The sequence below is a fragment of the Jatropha curcas genome, chromosome 4 (assembly GCF_041381405.1).
Source record: "Jatropha curcas cultivar XTBG-Jc1 chromosome 4, XTBG_Jcur_1.0, whole genome shotgun sequence".
In the NCBI taxonomy this organism is placed as follows: domain Eukaryota; kingdom Viridiplantae; phylum Streptophyta; class Magnoliopsida; order Malpighiales; family Euphorbiaceae; genus Jatropha; species Jatropha curcas.
In genome coordinates, this window is record NC_143154.1 from 20,676,563 (window position 1) to 20,689,299 (window position 12,737).

The 12,737-nt window shown below is 37.9% G+C and overlaps 1 protein-coding gene across 1 annotated transcript in view; it reads right to left on the reverse strand.

The window, feature by feature from the left end:
* The window catches only part of LOC149496940 (uncharacterized), a 136,124-nt gene that overhangs the window by 100,256 nt on the left and 23,131 nt on the right, over positions 1–12,737 (reverse strand). The window lies entirely within an intron of this gene.

The window sequence follows — 12,737 nt, forward strand, 5'->3', positions numbered from 1 at the left end:
AAATTAATAACAGGGTAATTCGTATTGATATTGATACGCCAATCCCCGGCAACGGCGCCAAAAACTTGACAGGCGTTTTTCGCAAGTGTACGAAATCGCAACAAGTAATATAGAGTAAGAAAGTATCGTATCCACAGGGATTGGTTATCAATTACCAAAATTATGTTAACCTATTATTATTTAGACGATGATAGAGGGAATTTGCTATAAAGTAAATAAAATTCAAAGTAAAAGAGATCAAACACAAAATTATTGTGAAAAGAAATCAGGAGATTAAGCTACTAGGGAATTTGATTTCATTTAATTCTATCCAGCTTATTCTATTAGTTCATTAATCAAGTTTAATTGTTCAAGTAGGAGAAAACAACCCTAAAGTCACTAACAAGCTCTCCCGATTTATTGTTAGCGATTCTAATCCAAATTAATCACCTACCTTAATAGAGAAATTAAACATGAATCAAATCATTAGGTTTTATGGTTGTTTTATGAATCCACAACTTAATACTGTATTAACTTATGAAAACCCCCCTTGAGTCAAAACATATAGTTTCCACATCAAGTTATTATTCTCAAGTAATTTATTACCTTGTTCATATCAATAACCCTTCTCCCGAATGTAATTATTGAAATAAATCAATCCAGGGGAATTATTCTGCCTGGAAGCCTTAAGCACAATAATAAATTATAACAAGAACAAAGAAAAATAAATCTAATATTATAAGCTGGAATCGAATTAAATTACATCAAATCCCTAGTATAAAAGTTTAGCTAGACATAGTAATTAAATTAAACTCAATCACACTTGAATCATTCATCATAATTAAAGACAATAATAAAGAAAGAAACAAGATGAAGAGTTTAGAATAAAAACTGTATCACAACTATGTTGAAGGCTTCCTTGAATCTTAGCACAATTATTTGAAGCTTGAAATCTTTGAGAAGAAGAGAGAAGTAAAGTGTACAAAGCAAAACGAGAGAGATAGATGTAGATCCAGATCGATCCTCTCCAGGATTATTCGATCCTCCTTGCTATGAGAAGTTCCTTTCTTTATATAGAGGTCTGAAGGCAAGTCTGACTCCTTTTAGGAAATAGAATCCTTATTTAGTACAAAATCCTTTATAGGAGATCATAACTGTTTAGGCTCTTGATTTCTTCTTGATTAGGACTCCTTTTTCCTTCAAGAATAAGTCCAGGTCTTGTTTAGTGTGTTTAGGAAACTCCTTGAAGTCGGCCCATGTGAGAAAGGCTTGATTTGCATATTGAATTCATGCTGGTTCTGCCTGGGCAGCACGGGGCGTGCTTCATGGCACGGGCTGGGCGTGCTTTAGTCTGGAAGTCTGGAAGTCTGGCTAGTGAAGCATTGCAGCATCTCGCGCTCGCGAGTTGTAGATTCGCGCTCGCGAGTTCTGGTCGCGCTCGTGCATGTGAAGCTTGCGCTCGCGAGTTGCGTGGCCTAACTCTCTGCCTCTTGTTTGCGCATCTCGCGCTCGCGTAATGTAGAATCGCGCTCGCGAGTGTTGGTCGCGCTCGTGCATGTGAAGTTCGCGCTCTGCCTCTATCTTGCGCAACTTGCGTGTGCTTCGGGGCACGCTTTAGGCGTGCTGGCCTCTCTCCTCAGGGCTTCTAGCACGGGCGTGCCTTCCAGCACGGGATGGGCGTGCTAGAAGCTTAGTGCCTTGCATTCTACATTTTCTACGCCAAATTTCTGCAATTTCTCTTAGATCAAGCGGATTAAAGACCAAGGAAGCTTTTAAACATAATTATACTAAAAGTGATTTAAAATTAAATTAAAGAAGTAAAAACTTACTAAAATTCTAATAAAAACTATATTAAAAATACTATAAAATTTACACTTATCAAGCCCCACTTCCTCTTACATCTTTAGAAGGTCAATCTGTTTCTAGACCTCCTTTATTTAATGGTTTCAATTACTCTTATTGGAAAACCAAAATGAAAAATTTCATAAAATCAGTTGCATAAACTGCTGGAGGAATGTCATTACTGGTCCTCGCATTCCTATGAAAATTGTAGAAAATGAGAGAGTTAGAAAATTAGAAGAAGAATATACTGATGCTGATTGGAATGATATTTCTATAAATACAAAAGCTATTAATATTCTTCATTGTGCTTTAGATCCAACAGAATATAACAAAGTGTCTGGATCTAAGTATGCAACGGAAGTCTGGAAAAAACTTAGAGTTACCTATGAGGGTATGGATAAAGTGAAAGAATCCAGAATAAATATCCTTTGGAGAGCATATGAAATGTTTAGTCTAAGAGAAGGAGAAACTATTGCTGAACTAAATTCTAGATTTACAAATATAGTTAATCCTTTGAGAACTCTCAGAAAGGAAATTTCAGAGGATGAGCTTGTTAAGAAAATCCTTAGAATTCTACCTAAAAAATGGGATTCTATAGGAACTGTTATGAATTACAAAGACACTCCCGTCACATATGATTATCTAATAGCAGCTCTTGTTTAAGAAGAGATGAAATCTTCTTTGATTGTAGAAAATAAGAAAAAGAAAGGACTGGCCTTGAGAGTAGACTCTAGTGAAGAAAGTTCTTCGGATATTGATAGTGATGATTTAGCACTTGTTGCTAAAAGATTCAAAAAGTTCTATAGAAAGAGTGGAAGGCCAAAGAAAAAGTTTAACAAAAAGAACTTTCCACCCAAAAATGGAAACTTACCTAAGAAAGAACCTTCAGGAGTGGTTTGTTATGAATGCAACAAGCCCAGACATATCAAGCCTAACTATCCTTAACGTAAAAAGAAGTCAAAGAAAGAAAAACTGAAGCAGGCATTCGTAGCCACTTGCAGTAATTCAGATGATTCTAATTCTAAAAGCCAAAGTGACCAAGAAGAAATTGCAAATATCTGTCTAATGGCCACTATCAATTCTGACTCCAAGGAAACCAGCACTCTGACTTCAACACAGAAAGTTAATGAAATAGATGCAACAGTCCAAAAGCGTGAAGAAAGCAATGTAAGTATTTCTGAACCTGAATAAGAAAATGATCTTTTAGATACTTATAATAACCTTTGCAATGAATTTGAAAAGCTTGTTAGAAAGCATAAAGTTCAGAAGAAGGATTTCAGAAAATTAAAAACTGAATGTAATCATTTGGAAGATGCTTTTTATCAAGAAGTTACATGCAAAAATCTTATCATAGAGATCAAAGATCTTAAAGATTGTAATAATACATTTTCTGAAAATCTGGAACACTTTGAAGAAAAATGTAAGAATCTAAATTCTGAAAATGAATCCTTAAAAACTGAGATTAGAATTCTAAAATCAATTTCAGAATCGTCCTCTAAAGAAAAGACAAGTTCTAGCTATGATAGTATTTCTAAACAGAATCATGTTTCTAATAAGAAAAATGTTATTTCTAATGTTGTGACTTTAGAACATCAGAAATCTGACAGTCTCAACAGAAAGAAAAATCATAGTAAGTTAAATCCACCTGTTACCACTAATCCTCCAAGACCCAATATGAGTTGGGTACCTAAATCTCCTTGATCTTTTCAGGTGCCGAAGGAGTGAGCTGAAAATAGAAATGTGGTACATGGATAGCGCTTGCTCTAGGCATATGACTGGTGATAGAAAGAAATTCACTAGATTAGAAAAGAAAGAGGGAGGTACAGTAAGCTTTGGGGACAAAGCAAAAGGAAAAATTGTTGGTATTGGTGTGGTAGGTTCTAATCCTTCAATAGAAGATGCATGCTTAGTAGAAGGATTACATTATAATTTGTTAAGTGTAAGTCAGATTTGCGATAAAAATAGAAGAGTGATCTTTGAACCATCTTACTGTGAAGTTCATAACATGCATGATAATAAAACTTTATTTGTTAGAAAAAGGTTTGAGAATATATACCTAGTAGATCTCTTTGATATGCATAACCTAGACGTATGCTTAGTTTCTGTTGATAATTCTAGTTGGTTATGGCATAGAAGACTTGGACACGCAAGTATGCACCTTATTTCTAATCTAAGAAAGATTTGGTTCGAGGTTTGCCAAAGATGGAATTTGAAAAAGATCACATTTGTGATTCTTGTCAATTGGGCAAACAAACCAGAACATCTTTCAAATCTAAAGGCATGGTTTCTACTTCTAGACCTTTAAAGTTGTTGCATCTTGATTTATTTGGTCCTATTACTCCTTCTAGTCTTGGATGAAAATTTTATGCATTTGTTATTGTGGATGACTATTCAAGATTCACCTGGACACTATTCGTTAGCAAGAAGGATGAGTCATATGACATGTTTGTTCATCTTTGCAAGAGAATACAAAATGAGAAAGGATACAACATCTCTGCAATTAGAAGTGATCATGGAGGAGAATTATAAAATCAGAAATTTAATGCTTTTTGCAACGAACCAGGAATCTTCCATAACTTCTCAACACCTAGAACACCTTAACAAAATGGAGTAGGGAACACAAGAATAGAACACTTCAAGAAATGGCCAGAACCATTCTAAGTGATTCTAAATTACCAAAGTATTTTTGGGCAGAAGCCGTTAACATTGCTTTTTATATTCTAAACAGGGCTTTAGTAAGATCTAAACTTAAAAAGAATCCATATGAGCTATATAAGGGTAGAAAACCAATATTGGTTATTTTCATATTTTTGGGTGTAAATGCTTTATTCTAGATAATAAGAAAAATCATCTTGCTAAATTTGATGCTAAATCTCATGAAGAAATTTTTCTAGGATATTCTAGTAATAGTAAAGCATATAGGGTGTCTAATAAGAAAACTCTAGTTGTAGGAGAATCTATTCATGTTGTGTTTGATGAATCTGACTCTACTTCTAGAATTTTAGAAAATGATGATGTTGTAGATTCTAATCAAGAAAAGTAAACTGAACAATCAGAACAACTATAACAACCAGAAAGTGAGCAGAATGTTGATAATCAGGCTGAACTAGAAGATGAACATGAAGATCAGAACGCAACTGAAAGTCAAATGCTAGAAACAGAAAATGAAGATTCTCAATTACCAAAAGAATGGTGATTTCATAAATATCATCCACAAGAGGACATTTTGGATAATCCTTCAGAAAGGATGATGACTAGAGCTCAATATAAGAGATATTTTGGTAATGTTACTTTTGTTTCTCAATTAGAACCTAAAAATTTAGAAGATGCTCAAAATGATGAAAGTTGGATTCTTGCTATGCAAGAAGAGCTAAATCAATTTGAGATAAACCAAGTTTGGAAACTTGTTTCTAGACCTAAAAACCATTCTGTTATTGGAACAAAATGGGTGCTTAGAAATAAGCTTGATGAACAAGGTAATGTTGTGAGAAACAAAGCAAGGTTAGTGGCTCAAGGGTACAACCAAGAGGAAGACATCGATTTTGATGAAACCTTTGCCCGGTTGCTAGACTTAAGGCCATTAGAATGCTTTGTGCATTTGCATGTTTTAAAAACTTCATGTTATATCAAATGGATGTGAAAAGTGCTTTTCTAAATGGTTTTCTAAATGAAGAAGTGTATTTAGAACAACCTCCTGGTTTTGAAGTATATGATAAACCAAATCATGTTTACAAACTTACTAAAGCTCTTTATGGTTTGAAACAAGCTCCTAGAGCTTGGTATGAAAGATTAAGTAAGTTTCTATTAGAAAATGGTTTTTCTAGAGGAAAGGTTGATACAACACTATTTATCAAAAATAAAGCACATGATATTTTAGTGGTACAAATCTATGTTGATGACATAATCTTTGGTTCTACTAATGATCTTCTTTGTAAGGAATTTTCTAAGATTATGCAGGATGAGTTTGAAATGAGCATGATGGGAGAATTAAACTTCTTCCTTGGACTCCAAATCAAACAATGTGAAAATGGAATGTTCATAAACCAAGTATACTAAGGAATTGCTGAAACGGTTCAAGATGGAAAATGCCAAGGTATGTAGTACACCAATCAGTCCATCCTTAAAATTAGAAAAAGATGAAAAAGGTAAGAATGTGGACATCAAATTGTTTAGAATTATTATTGGTTCTTTACTATATCTAAGGTCAAGCAGACCTCACATTCACTTTAGTGTTCATTTATGTGTTAGATTTCAATCGTGTCCCAAAGAATCTCATTTAATTACAGTAAAAAGAATTCTAAGATATCTTTGTGGAACTTCTAATCTGGGTCTATGGTATTCTAAAGGTGATACATTTGATCTTGTTGGTTATAGTGACTCTAATTTTGCAGGAAGTAGAATAGATAGAAAAAACACATTTGGAACTTGCCAGTTTCTAGGTAGCGCCCTTGTATCATGGTTTAGCACAAAACAGACATCTATCGCTCTTTTTACTGCAGAAGCAGAATATATTACTGCTGGAAGCTGTGTTGCACAAGTTCTATAGATCAAGCAACAATTGGCAGACTATGGTCTGAAATTAGAAACGGTACCAATTAAATGTGACAACATAAGCGCCATCAATTTATCCAAAAATCCAGTCCAACATTCTAGAACCAAGCAATTGGCAGAAAAGCAATTGGCATAACTTCATACGTGATTGTTTTTCCCCGGAGAAAATCGTGGTTTTTTATTTGGTGTACTTGAATACTTTATTAAAAAAGTGATAAAACCCTTTTGGATGTGCGAATGCCGATAAATCGGTCTTATAAAATATTTTGAGTCGCCACCCATTGTTTTTCGGTAATGGGACCGTTTCCAATTTTAATTTATAAAATGACTCCATTTAACCCATTTTTATTTAAGGCTAATTATTTGAAAAACTGGTCAGGCGTACCAAGTACGATTCTAGGTAAGGCAATTGGGTACGTCGGCCCATTGGAAGCCGACGCCAGGAAAAACCGGCCTCTTTTAACCTACGATTTCTAAATTGATTTTATTTTAGAAAAAGCCAATTTATTTGAACCCAACCCGAGCGAATCGAACCGAGTTCCTATGTGGAAAAGTAATTAACCGTCCCAATTAATTTCATCCATTGCATTCATCACAAATAAGATATATCATCCACCATCCATCCATAACACATACTAAAATAAAAGAAAAGACCCGCTCTTGCCTTATGGTTAAAGGCGGGCCACAAACCGAATTTGATAATATGATAAGCAATAAATAAAAAGAAGTAAATCCTAAAACCTCAAAATCATTAATAATTAGTTGATTTGGTTTGATTAAATCTTAATTTGCCCATGTTTGATCATTTTCTGAGTTAATATTAAAATCTACCTAATAATATGAAATTAAGGTGAAGTAAGGAAAATACACTGAAATCATGAGACAGTTGCGTCACGCAGGTGTTCCGTAAGGAACAGTCGCGTGACGCGACTCCCTTCATTCATCCTGGAACTTTAGAACAGTCGCATCACACGGGTGATCTATGAAGAACACTCGCGTGGCGCAACTCTTATTGTGTTACTGGAAATTGGAACAGTTGCATCACGCGGCTGTTCTATGAAGAACGGTCGCGTGACGGAACTCCTAGCTGCGTGGCAAAACTATTCGCGACTTATTAATATTCTCAGTTTCATTGATTATTCATCCGAAATATCACCTTAAATACAAACATATCATGGGTTTGCGAATAGTTGCGTTACGCAGGTGGTCCAATCCATATTAAAGACTTTTGGACACGAACAGTCGCGTCACGCAGGTAGTAGCTGCGTGACGCGGCTGCTCTGGTCCGCAACTACCATTCAAATCCCTTTTTTATGTGTTCTTTTTACCGACAGGGGCTTAATATAACTCAGAAACACTCAAATATGGGCGAAATGTGGTTTAATCAAAACCAAACTAACTAAAATACTAAGAAAATGGGATTTTCACAAATAAATAACTAGCTAAAGAAAAGTGCAAACAAAAGGGTTTAGATGATTACCTAACCCTCAGATTTGAGGATTGCATACGATATGGTCGATCTAAGAATGAAGCTTCACGATTCCAGAAAGATTCAACGTCCAATCTTAACAATAAAAACCTTTCTTTTCTTTTCTTTCTCTCTTACTCTTTTTTATGTCCTTTTTATATTTTCAAGTTTTTCAATCTATGTGCCTAATAGCTTGATCTTCCTCAAGGTTACTCACTGGAGTCTTTGGGGAAAACCCTAGCCAAAGTCGTTTTCTTTTTGTCTAAATGCCTTAGTCTTTTTGAGAGAAAATGAGAAGAGTTTTTAAAGTCTCTAAAAAAAAGTCCCGTTTTTGCTGTGTAATGCAGTATTTATATGGTTAGGGCGACAGGGCAGTCGCGTCACGCAGGTAGGAGCTGCGTGACGCACCCGTAAGCCTGCGTGACGCGACTTACTTTTCGTACAGTTGCCACGTATCCATACAAACAGTGCAGGCCACTGCACGGGCGCGCACCAAGGGTGTCAGACCCGTTAGAGCTGCGTGACGCAGCTAAAAGTGGCGTCACGCAGGTGATAGCTGCGTGACGCAGCCCTAACATGGGTCAGGCTCCTTTGGGCGGTTTGATTCGATTTTTGATTCAGACACCTCTGGTTTATTGTGAAGCCTCATCCTTTGTCCTCATATCATCATTGGGTCAGGTGGAGGCTTAAATCCACGCGTCAACAGTTTGCCCCCCCACTTTACCATTAATTGTATAAACGATTAATGTTAAAGTGGCCTATTGACGCGTCTTCTTTCAGGCAATCCTCTCGAAGCTTGGTTGGATCGGTTCGGAGAAGTGCTGAATCAATCATCTGGTCACCTCCTAAGCTCGGTTTGATTGGCTTTGTCGGCTTCCATGTAATCTGAAGAGACATCCTCGAAGCTCGATTTGATCGGCTTGGAAGACACCTTTGGGGCTCGGTTTGATCGGCCTGAAGGGTTTTGAATGTTGCTTTGATAACACAGTCTTCGAAGCTCGGTTTGATCGGCTTGAAGAACTTTGGTCTGGCCACCTACTCAGCTCAGTTTGATCAGCTTTGTCGGCTCCAGTCGGTTTTGAAAAGGCATCTTTGAGGCTCGGTTTGATCGGCCTGAAGGATTTGAATGGATTCTCTGGTCACCTCGTCAGCTCGGTTTGATCGGCTTTGTCGGCTCCCATTGAATCTGTGAATGACTCCAAAGCTCGGTTTGATCGGCCTTGAAGACACCTTCGAGGCTCGGTTTGATCGGCCTGAAGAATTTGAATTGATCCTCTGGTCACCTCCTTAGCTCAGTTTGATCGGCTTCGTGGGCTCCCGTTGAATCTGTGAATGACTCCAAAGCTCGGTTTGATCGGCTATGAAGACACCTTCGAGGCTCGGTTTGATCAGCCTGAAGAATTTTGTATGCCCTGGTCAACTTCGCAATACACCATCATTGACTGGGAAGAGAACCCAAACAGCTTCGCAATACACCATCATTGTTCGGTGGGAGAATTGAAATTGGCCTGATTAGCTTCGCAACAACACCATCACTAATCAGTAAGAGAGTTGACTCGATTAGCTTCGCAACAACACCATCACTAATCGAGAAAAATAATCCAAACAGCTTCGCAATACACCATCACTGTTCGGTGGGAGAATTGAAATTGGCCTGATTAGCTTCGCAACAACACCATCACTAATCAGGAAAAGGATTGACTCGATCAGCTTCGCAACAACACCATCACTAATCGAGAAAAATAATCCAAACAGCTTCGCAATAAACCATCATTGTTCGGTGGGAGAATTGAAATTGGCCTGATTAGCTTCGCAACAACACCATCACTAATCGAGAAAAATAATCCAAACAGCTTCGCAATACACCATCACTGTTCGGTGGGAGAATTGAAATTGGCCTGATTAGCTTCGCAACAACACCATCACCAATCAGTAAGAGAGTTGACTCGATTAGCTTCGCAACAACACCATCACTAATCGAGAAAAATAATCCAAACAGCTTCGCAATACACCATCACTGTTCGGTCATTGAAGGTGTCCTGATTAGCTTCGCAACAACACCATCACTAATCAGTAAACAGGATTGACTCAATCGGCTTCGCAATACACCATCACCGGTTGGCCTGAAAAATTTTCAAAAGAAAAAGAGCAATATCTGTGTACAAACAGACCTTGCCTTTTGTTAGAAAAATGTTGGGGCATCACATGCCCCCATGCATTAATAATCAAAAACTTTGAAATTTGAAATTTTGTATCAAGGCAATTTCTGTGTACAAACAGATCTTGCCTTGTCCAAAGCTCAGTTTAATCGGCTTTGTTATGCACCTCCTCAACTCGATGTAGTCGGCTTCAGAGGGTTTGAAAAGAGTGCAAAGCACAGTATAGTCGGCTTTGTTACCCACCTCTTCAGCTCGGTGTAGTTGGCTTCAGAGGGTTTGAAAAGAGTGATTTCTGTGTATACACAGATCTTACCTTTATTAGATGTTTGGAGTGTCAACGGCTTCGAGAAACCATCACCGGTTGACCTGAAAATACTTGCAAGAGAAAAGAGCAATTTCTGAGTGTAATCTAGTAGATTTGATGATTTTTGCCCCCTGTGTGGTGAGTAGATGACATTATTGAAGTAGACGAGCCACACACTAACTCCGGATTGATTGATTTTTGATTTGATTTTTCTTTTTTATTTATTACAGTATCATTTATATGTTTATTTCTTACAACTTGTGAAATCTGATTCCTACATAAACACAACAATACAAAATAGCGGTGTCCCATCTTTTCACAAGAGTGGTCCACCTTGTTAGTGATCAATGAACCAAATCATTGTAAATGAATTAATGGAATGAAATGAAATAAAGGACAAAATAAGGAACATAAAGTGAAGCACGATAAAAATTGATCAGAAACTGAAGTGGATCGTAATACTTACCTGACAGGACGGTCCACTTGGTTAATACGGACGTAATGGCTCAACCACCCTTTCTTGGTTGATGCGATCATGAAGGCTCAACCTCCTTATTGTACAAACCGTCCTTCTTATTAACGCAGGCATAAATGTCCACCAACTGGAGCGACCTATGCATAAATGCTCTTCCAACCACTATTGACGATAAATATCAGGTCTGATAATGAAGGTGCTTCGTTCATGAAACCCTTTACACTTCTATAAATGAAGGCTTCCTTTTACGGCCTCTTCACACCGAGCATTCAAAACAAATCCATTCCTTAGATAATCCTTTTCCATGGCTTTCAGGAACCAAGTTTCATCCTTCGTCCAATCCATCCCTGACGACTTATGGCAGATTCCCCCTATGGACCAACTTGCCTGGTTGAAATATTTCAAAGACCTAAAACCCAACCATGGCTTCTTGTCTTGGCTCGTTACGCACTTCAACCCTAACACCATGGTTTTCCGGTTTGAAGATGCTGAAATAACTCCGACCTATGAGGAGATGTGCGCCGTGATGGACCATCATCCGACACAAAATGAAACTCCGGCCCTGCCCCCAGGACCCAGATATGATCTAGCCGAAATTGCGGCCCTGTGCCCGGTTTACCTTCCTGACGGCATAAACACGAATCAAGGCCTTCCTTTACAGCCGTTTCTGAGTAAGGTTCTGGCCATGGATCTAGATCCCTCTTGGATTCGAGCTTGTTGTTTCTTGCTGTTGAATGTGTATGCCATGAAGAACCGTCAACCCGGAGTTGGAGACTTTCGTCTTTTGACAATTGTTCGTGACATGCAACTGTATCATCGTACCGTATTCATGATGATCATGGGAGAAACGATGTGCTGGGTCAAGGATATTGCCCTTCACATCACCAACTTCAATGTCCATCATCGCGGTTGTCCACTGCTATTGCAAGCCTGGGCTCTAGACAAATTAAGCCTCATTCCTGCAGTTCCAGCTCGCTTAATTCCAACCTACGGGGCTGCCATTTTTCAGTCTCGGTCTCGAAGACGCATTGATTTTAGTGATAATCCTACTATTCGGTGGACTTGTCCTTGGTGGAGGATTAGATTGGTCACGACCGGAAGTATGAATCTCAACTATGTGTTGTATGCCAGTCTAGACCGTTCCATGGCCTATTTTCCTGACAGGATCAGCCGTCAGTATGGGATGATACAGCGTGTCCCCCGAATCCATAACTTTGAGAGCGGTCTGATAACATCACATCTGTTGACCCATTTGGCTGACCGTTGGCGAGATCGAAACACCATATATTTAGATGAAGGAACGATGCAAGACACCGTGACACCCGCATATGCCAACTGGTTCTTTACCCCATAACGATGTTAGGTTCTGCAAGGATCGGTGTCTGATGGTAGCCCCTACTGGAATAAATGTCGTTGTTGCTTTCTCTGCCTTCTTTTTCCTTTTCTATTTTTTTGTATTCCCGGGCCATAGGTTCCCAGTTAATGTGTCTTTTTTCTTTCAATTACTGACTCTGGCGATTATTTCTTTATTAAGTTCTGCTTTCTGCATATAAGGACAGCAAAAGACAACAAAACTTTTCTTTCGAACTTATTTGTTGTGTTAGTTATTTGGGCCCACTGCCCCTGGTAATAAATGAAAGCTTATAAAAGAAAAATGAATCATTATTTTTAAAGGCAGAAGCTTACACTGGGAAACAAAAGAATGGGGGGACTATTTTATTACCTGCACAGATCAAACAAAAACAATATATGCAACTTCTTTATGTATGCATGAACCTATTTAAGCGCTAGGGATTTTATTCATGGTTTTTCTTTATCAATCCTTCCAAGGAAGCCACCGAGAAAATAGCATTTGACGTCCTGATCACCGTCTGAGAGAATCCAACACTCAGGGAGGACCAACAACCAAAAATCTTCAAAACAATCATGCATTCATACAAATCATGCGATTATAACTTA